We start from the raw sequence: 7195 nt of genomic DNA, 5'->3' as shown, positions 1-7195 counted from the left end.
CCCTTTTCAAAGCCAGCAATGATACAAGAAGGACTTGCGCTGCTATCACTGACATAGCCTGCTTCCTTCTTCTACATTTAAGGATCTTTGTGATGACATTTGGCTCACCCAATCATCCAGGAGAATCTCACCCACCTCCGGGTGATCAATAAATGACCGTAATTCTCCTTTACCATGTCATTTAACGTATTCACAGTTCCCAGGGATTAGACATAGACATCTTTGAAGGCAGCAGCTGTTATTCTGCCTGCCTCAGGATGCACATATACTCCCCAACTTTTGCCACAACGAACAGCCTAGGTCCCACCAACTCCAGTGATAGTGTGATGGGATGTTGTTCCTTGTGTTGGAAAGCATGCTGGACCATTGACCTTCCCTATCCCTCAAGTTTCTTGTTCCATTAGCAATGACTTTTTCCTTATCAGGCCTCATACTCCCCAAGTCTGTCTCCACTCTATTTGTGGATGAGAAGCTCATCAAATCCATGTCAGTCAGTGCCAACCTGAGCATCTCATGTAGACAACAGTTACCTTCCTACAGTGATCTGAATGCATTTCGAATGTTCTAAATACTGAACAGCTAAAGCTGAATCCTCATTATAGACCTCTGCCCTACATTTGTTGAAACTGCAACTGATTTGTGTTTTTGTGACCTTGACTGAAGCCACGTCTGGCCACAGTTAAATTAGACAATGAGTGATATTTGTATTATCACACACCTACATGGCACTATGGTAAGCCCTTTGCATATGGGGAATCATTTATCTTTTGGATGTATATATCCTCAGAGAAACAACATAACTTACCCAGGTCACACAGTTTCATTAACTTAAACCCAGATTATCCTGATTCTAGAATCATGTTGTCCCCTCACCTGGGCACCTGCTACTCATAGGTACCAAGTGCCCTCAGACATCTCAAGACACTAATTCCTCCTTCAGTGCTCTTTCTCATCCTTACCCTTATCCTTGCATGGAATCTGTCTTAGGACAGACTCCTTGGTTGGATACGAGTGGTTAATTATTCTAGGAATTCCTTATCCTTGGAGAGAAGCCCCAAGGAGCAACAGAGAGGGATGGGAGTTCCCATGCCCTGACACGCTGACAAGAAGACACCTTTGGTCATCAGGGGTCCTTGAATCATTCCACAGGGCAGCTGTCTATGTTTCCGCCACAGTTCATCCTATGTGGAAGCAAATGAAGCCAAAAGCATCCCCTCTGTGAGATTCTATAGTATTCAAGGAGGGAAGTGAGTTAGACTGACTGGCAACCAAAGATTAATTGGGTCTGTGTGGGTAAGTGGTTGATGGGACAAGGTCAGCCTCTGCTCTGTGTCAGCTTGAAAGAGGATGTTGGGAGTGGAGTCAGAAGGCTGTGAAGGGCAGCCTCAGGGTCAGAATGACAGCAGCTCGGGGAAGGCTCTGGGCTGTGAAGTAAAACAACCACAAGTGTAAATGACCCGGGGCTCTGATGATGTGCAGCAGAGATGTTCGTGCTTTTAGACTGACATTCAAATGACTGAAATATCACCCGCCTCAGAGGCCTGATCTACACCAAGGGAAAGTGAACTTAGATCATCAACCAAGGGTTTACCGTTTACTAAACAGAGTGTTAAAAGGTTTCTCAGTCCCTAAGGTCTAAGGCCTTTGTGATAATGTCACAGTAAGGTACAGTTAATGCACCGCATGGGTGGCCCATTTAAAATATTTACCTCCAAATGAGCCTATTAAATTTCTAAAAATATTAAGTCTCTAACAGATATAGCTCTTCCCCCCAAAGACAGATTAAAAGAAAAACACATCAAATGCATAGGCGGGCATCACTCCTGATGCATTTGAAGCTCAGCACTGTAAAACGGCCCTCGCTATTTCTTATTCTATGTGGATATTCATCTTCCAGGAAAGATATGGGGGAGGGTGGTAAAAGAAAAAAAAAGGAAATTTTAAGTAGTGGAAGAATTATCATGTAGAAGAACGTTACATTCCAAGCACACAACTCCACGTGGCACAACCGGGACCGGCTGTCTGGAACAACCTGGTAGGCACTCTCCTGGGGGTAAGCCTCCTTTGTGCAGCCCCTGGTCCAGCGCCTGCATTTCAGTCTTCCAGACCCTACATCTCACTCTTTGGTTTTGGTTTTTTGTGTTTTTGTTTTTTTCCAGAGATCAGTAAGTTCAGGGGACTCATTCGAACTAACCAAACTGGAAACAGACTAGATATAAATCCAGGGTTCTCTGAGAAATATGGGGTGTTTTTGACAGCCAGGATATGCAGGAGTTCCTCAGGTATATAGGAAGATAAGGTAATAATCAGTTTCCCGGTGTGATTTGCCAAGAATCACACCAAAAGAGGGGAAGGCTATTGGGGCACGGTTCATCCAGGCCACAAAGGGACTTAGTAGATTTAACCAGGCCCCTAACACAGTGCAACTAATAATGTGACAGAACTAACATGTATTTAGCACCCATACCACATCAGGCAGAGGACTAGGCAGTTTACATGCTCACCATTATTATTCCTACTTTACAGAGAAAATTGTGGCTTAGAATTGATAACTTGTGCTAGACCACATAAACTACAGAGTGATAGATTTGAGGTTACACCCAGGTCTGTCTGACTCCAAGCCCAGATGCTTAACCGCCATTATATACTTCCTCTGCACTCACTGGAATGCTCAGATTCTCAGATTTACTGCCTCTTCCCTGACAGTGTTGGAAAAACACTGCCAAATCCTCGCTTTCTGACTCCTCTTTGTTTAAGCTGCCACACTGACCATTCCTTTCTGTTAACATAATTTTTCTCCTGTCTTCCCTCTTCTAATTCATGCTTTACACCACAGCCACAGTGATCTTTCTAAAACACAAATCTGATCCTATCACTCCCCTGCTTAAAACTCTTAATTGGGTTCCAGAGGATAAAGCGCAAACACTGATGCTTGGATTTCAGACTTCTTGATGCTCTGTCTGCTGCTCGCCTCTCCATCTTCACCTTTCCACCCTCTTCCCCACCCCACTTTATATACCTGCCATATTTAACTTTCTGTTCTTGGAGTCTCAGTCTTAAACTCAGTCTATTCCTCTCACAATCTCTCAGGCTCTTGTACTTCTTCCTGCTTGGCCAACATCTTTCCAGCTTTCTTCTTCTTCTTCTTCTTCTTCTTCTTCTTCTTCTTCTTCTTCTTCTTCTTCTTCTTCTTCTCAATTTTTCTCTCTCCAGCTCCACCCCCTACTCCTTTTCTGGCTGACATCATTCATCCATTCATTGCACAGATATTTGTTGAGCATCCAATATGCTGTCATGCATGGTTTCAGGAACCATAGTTACACAACAGACCAGATAAACACGGAGCTTCCACTTTAGTGGTGGTAGACAAACCATCCAATAAGCTAATAGAGAAGGAAACCCCCAGGTTGTGGTAAGTGGTATGTGGAGTTGCTAGTGATATGATGGTGAAGGGAGAGAACAAGTGTTGAGGATGTGACTCTATGTGGTGGTCTGAATGATGAGGGCATCATCTATATAAAGATAAGAATGAACCTGTACAAAGGCTCAAGTTTGGGATGTAAGTTGGTGAATTTAAAGCACACTAAGGCCAGTATGGCTTGAGGTGAGCCATAATGGGAGAGGTTGAGCTTGGAGAAAAAGACAGAGGCTAGCTCATATGTGCCTCGATAGCCCCCAAAAGAGTTTGGAATTTATTCCATATGTGGGGAAGCCACTTTACACTGGTAAGTAGCACATTCTCGTTTCATTTTGTTGTTGTTGTTGTTGTTGTTGTTGTTGTTCTGGTTTGGTTTTGATTGAGATATAATTGACATTTAACTGGTATCTATTTTTAAAATTCACTCTGGCTGCTGAGTTGAGAATGCATGCTGTGTGTGTTGGGGTTGAAAGGAAGAGTAGAAGTAGGGAGATGGTGAGGACTCCATTGTAGTGGGTCAGGTAAGAGACAGTGGGGCTGGACAAGGATAGAGACTATGGAGGTCGGAGGAAAGGGTAGACTCATGGTGCGTTTGGATTGGCAAAGTTTGTTTCTGGATTGTGTTGGGGTTGAGAGGCTGGGGAAGAAAGAAGAATGGAGACAGACTCCCACAATTTGGTTTAGGGAACTGAAAGATGTGGTGATATCTACACAGCCAGGAAAATCTGCGGGAGAAACTGGTGAATAAGCACTATGACTTTTGTGAGTGCAGGAAAAGGTATGTGAGCAATAAATATCTGGTCTGAGTAAATTAATTCGGGTAGTTATTTCAACTTCTTCCGTTTACTGTATTTGGGTTGGATAGTAGCTCCGACTCAATACCAGCACATGTGTTTATTGGCTGTGTTTGAACATCTTGGCTGTGTGCAGATTGTTTCATGAGACCAGTCATTTCTTGATCTATTTTGTCTCCTAGCTTTTGATTCTAATTTTACTTTTAGTAGCTGCTGAGGATCCTATAGAAGGCAGGGGCTATGCTTTGTTTTACCACCAGTACCTAGTAAAATATCTAGCACGTAGCAGATGTTCAATAATAATTTATTAAATGAATGAATTGACCAATGTCTAAAAACAATACATGGAGGCAGACTTCATCTCTATCAAACATTTTATAATAATTGAGGCATTAGGGATGCCAATTCATCATCCTCCAAATCTGAGGTTTTCACAATAGAGATGGCTTGGTGGGGTGACATATGTTCTTGCAAAGGAATATTATTTAAAGGAATGTATTATTTACAATGAAACAAAATGAAGTTTCAAACATTCCTATGACACTATTTATCATCATCTCTTTTCTTATGGGAAAACCATTTGGAAACTCCTCAATGGAAGTTTCCTCATTGGAAACTCCTTGTGTTGTAAGCTTAGATTTCCAAACCAATTCCAAGTAGCTCAGTTCTTCTGGTGTGAAGCAAAGGATAAGATAACTTCCTACCTTTCACCTACCTACTTAATGGAGACCTTGATGTGAGGACCGAGAAATGAGTGTAAAGTAAACAACTCTGCCTTAGCAAGTGTTAGTTGTTATGTCATACTACCAATTTCAGTGGCATCCATATTTATCCAATCAAACTTGCCTTCTAACAAGCATTCCGTTACTCTGTAATACGAGGGCTTGAGTCATTTTGGTTGCAAGTTCTAAGGTTGACGAAACACACAAAGCAGCTGTGAGATCTGGACTCCAGAACAGCTTCTGTCTCCATTTTGATAATCAGTCTCAAGAAAGACTTGGTTATTAAACTGTCATATGCTGAGGTTTGTTTTGGTTATAAAATATGTGACAAAAACTCAATAAACACTTGAAGATGCAGAATAAGCACTCCTCTGGGTGTGACAGAAGTTTAACTTCCTTCCAAGAGTAGTTAAAGGTTTTTAACATAAAGGACTGAGATTCTAGTCTTAACAAAATCTTCCCTGGGAGCAGTTATATCAGAATGGCTAAAAGATGCTGAAAATCAAGCAATTGGATTACAGCTAGCCCTGGACACTTATCTATCACTTCTTTCTTTCTTTTTTAAAAAAATTTTAAAAAATACTTATTTACTTTGAGAGAGAGAGAGAGAGAGAGAGACAGAGAACACACATAAGCGGGGCAGGGGCAGAGAGAGATAGAGAGGGAAACACAGAATCTGAAACAGGCTTTGAGTTGTCAACACAGAGCCCAATTCAGGACTTGAACTCGGGAATGGTGAGATCATGACCAGAGCCAAAGTCGGACTCTTAACCAACTGAGCCACCCAGGTGCCCCAAGATTGATCTATCATTTCTGAAGTTTTTATGTGTTTCCTGGAAAGAAGCCAAGATTCTCTTCTGAGTTAGAGAATGGATACCAAGACAGACTAACTGGGTAATTGGGGAATCATTTTTTTGCAGCAAAGGGAAAATAATAACAACAACAACAAAAAGCAGGACTTAGCTTGTTTTCCCACACAGGCAAACAAAACAAACTTCAGTGTGGCTAAGTCTTGATGATTTTGTCTTCCAACAAACCCCCAAACATAGATAAAGTGCTTCCAGTGCCAATTTGAAGTTGGCAGGCAAGTTGGGCTGCAAATGATCTAATTTATCTCAATTCAAATCAGCTTAGCAAATTTGGAAGATGCTACACGAAAATAGGTAACATGGGAGTCACAAACACATGAATTTTGAGGTCTTTAAGCAAAAGTGACTTCCCAGGACAAACTACTTCCTGTTATTCTCCCAGTAAACAGTGTACATAGAAACCAAACAGACAGGACAGGCTACTGGGTTAAAAGCTTGCCTATTTAAATGCTTGGCTCAAAACTAAGAATTACAAACCACCTGCCTCCTTTTCAGAAGGAAGGAAACTTTCAAAAGGCAACAATCTAGCTGAAACCCTAGGAAGAAGTGGGAGTACAAAGAGAGGGCACAGTGGGAGAACACAGTAATTATTCAATAATTATTGGCAGTGAATAAAATGCATGAAATGCAGGTGTAAATTATAATGCAAGAATGCCATCATACTCTAATGGCAGTGCTGTCTCAGTCCAGGAAAGAGCACCCCTATGGATTCCTTTTCCAAACCCTTTACTTTGCTTAGGGGAGCTTTAGAAAGGGCAGCAGACTGTGGGTTTATAAAAGGCACAGCAAATTTAGTAAGAGGATTGGGGCTCAGGTCACCTAAGAGTTTTCTCGTTTCACCTTCCCTTTTCTGAGTTTTGCAATTTTCATCTAAAACTTAAACAATAAATGGGTGATTTGGTTCCTTAACCTAAAAACAATAACAAAAGACAGACCAAAAGAGAAAATTGTACCAAAAAATGAGGCTTTCAGCATGGGCAAACTTATTGTTTTTATGTTATTTAAAGTACTGGAAACAATTAGTGTTCTATACCGCCTTATGTTGGCATATTGCTTTATGGTCTACAAAGTGCTTTTGGATCCGCCTCGTATGGGGTTCTCATCCAATCTTGTTCTAGGTGGGAATTATTAAATGAAACAAGAAGGATATAAGGTGTCCAGCACAGGCCTGGCACATAGTTGATGCTTTATAAGTGAAAACACGGGTGCAGAGAGGTTAAGTGAGGAATCCAAAGTCAGGTGTCCTATTTGTGCCCTAAGCACCTCAAGTCCAGGTCTTCAGATTCCCAGTACAAACCACTTTCCCACTACCTCATCCCAACTTTCTTGGGTTCTCTGGGCAAAGACACAACCTGAAAATGTCCTCTTATGCAACCGTTTCTATTACTTCTC

The sequence above is a fragment of the Felis catus genome, chromosome A1 (genome assembly GCF_018350175.1).
Source record: "Felis catus isolate Fca126 chromosome A1, F.catus_Fca126_mat1.0, whole genome shotgun sequence".
In the NCBI taxonomy this organism is placed as follows: Eukaryota; Metazoa; Chordata; class Mammalia; order Carnivora; family Felidae; genus Felis; species Felis catus.
This window is presented reverse-complemented; position numbering follows the sequence as displayed.